The sequence below is a fragment of the Pteropus vampyrus genome, unplaced genomic scaffold (assembly GCF_000151845.1).
Source record: "Pteropus vampyrus isolate Shadow unplaced genomic scaffold, Pvam_2.0 Scaffold598, whole genome shotgun sequence".
In the NCBI taxonomy this organism is placed as follows: domain Eukaryota; kingdom Metazoa; phylum Chordata; class Mammalia; order Chiroptera; family Pteropodidae; genus Pteropus; species Pteropus vampyrus.
In genome coordinates, this window is record NW_011889379.1 from 204450 (window position 1) to 206477 (window position 2028).

Below are 2028 nucleotides of genomic sequence, written 5' to 3' on the forward strand. Positions count from 1 at the left end.
CGCATTGCCTTGCACAATTTGCTATTGCTTTCTTTGGCAGATTTATAGAATCTGAACAAAGGAAATTCAAATGGTCCTGTATTTATTTCCCTTGGCTGCTCAGGAAAAGGGAAAATGGATTTTTTTTTTTTAACATAACATAAATACCATCATAGGCAATCACAAATATTGATTCTGTGCAGGGTTTTTTCTAATATATGCACATAGTAGGGGCTCAATAGAAATTGACTGAAGCCGGACTGCCTGGTAAGAATTGTGTCTGCTGCGTTCTGGCTGCATGACCCTGGGTGAGCTACTTCCGTTCTCTGGGTCACAGTTCATTTTGTAAAGTAGAGTTCAGAATATTATAGTTCCTACCTCCTTGAGTTGCTCTGAGGATGGCATGGGTTAATCAAGGCAGAGAGCGCAATTCGATGCCGGGCCTCTGCCTTCACATGGCTTTATGCGGGAAACTGAGAGGAAAATGTGGCCAGGCCAGAGGAGGTCCCCCTGGGCCCCTGCTCCTGATGGTCTGGCCCAGAAGTGACATTGATCTTTTACAGATGTTTGCATTGTAACGAAAGTCTAGCAATAATTTGCAAATTTATTAATTTGCAAGCTTTGCAAGTTCCTTTAGAGAACATCTAGTTTAATCGCCCTCATTGTAGATATGGAAACCAAGGCCCAGAGAGGGGAAGGGCTGGCTCGGCCCTCACAGTGACGCCCTGTCACCTCTGCGACTTAAGTCCCTCTAGGTGGGACGCTGTATTGCTTCTCCAGATTTGTTTCTCTATCTAAGACTGTGACCTGATCGCAGGTTCGAATGTCGAAGAATGAATTGATCACCTTTGGGAAAGTGCAAACACAACTCAAGGTAGTAAGTTTGGCATTGAGGTGGTGCCAGGATTCACCTGGGAAGGGACAGCGGCCATCAGTTTAATAATCAGACCTCTTAGCCACGGGACTAGTTAACCTGGGAATTCTTTCCCAGAGGATCTCACCATGATTTCTGTCCTGGCTGTTGACGGCTGAAACTATGGAGCAGTACGCATGTTCTAGATCATTGGAACCACAGCGATGACAGTGTAGAGTCCGGAACCCTTATGTCCACTTCACAGCGAGGGAAAGTGACACCCAGAGAAATGTTATCTGTCTGTTATCTAGTTCGTGATGGATTTCACACCAGAGCCGAGACTTGCTGACTTCCCAAGCAGGAATCCGACGGTAAGAAAACAGCACTTCCCTCAGCAAGCCTCTTTGTGATTTTCCCAGTAGCAATGTTTTAAAAAATATTTCATAAAACCCCCCAACTCCAGCTCTTATAAAGGTGGACCCTGTAGACATGGGAAAGAGAGTTTGTTGCTCATGCAGATTTGAAGACTCTAGGCCTACAGAGGACAGAGAGGTGATTCCCAAGAGAAGGCAGAGTTAGGTTGTTGGACATGTTTGGCTGTGACTAGCCTTGAGAGTTAGTTTGAGGGTCTAGCCTAGGGCTACTCAAAGGAGGTGTCTGTGACACTGTCAGTTTGTAAACTTTTGGCTACCGGTCTGCAATAAATATAGAAATTGAGAGTAAGCATATGGAAATTTATGGCAATTGGCAGAATACAGAATAGTTTTATGCTCGCTGAATCTCATAATAAAAATGTATTTTGTGCATCTTTATGGTTTAGTTCATCTTTTCTGGAAGTACGTCTCAAAAGTGTTGCATGTCCCTGATTACTCATGAGGCTGAGCACGTTTCCATGTGGTTATTGGCCATTTGTAAAGAAATGCTGATTGAATGGACTAGGTGTTTAGAGAAGGTTCGCTGAAGGAGAAGAGTATTGTAGCTGAGCAGCAGTAAGGGGCGGAGCCAGGTTCCCAGCCCTGGAGCCTCCGGACTCCAAGCCAAGGCTCACTGCAGGCTGCCCCTGAGCAGCACCGCTCCCCATTCCTCCCACGAGCAGCACCGCCCCCCATTTCTCCCGCAGCACCCCGGGGGCAGGCTCAGATCTGTGGGTGCCCTGTGGGGCTGGGCCTGACAGCCAGGCTCTCCTCATCAGCAGC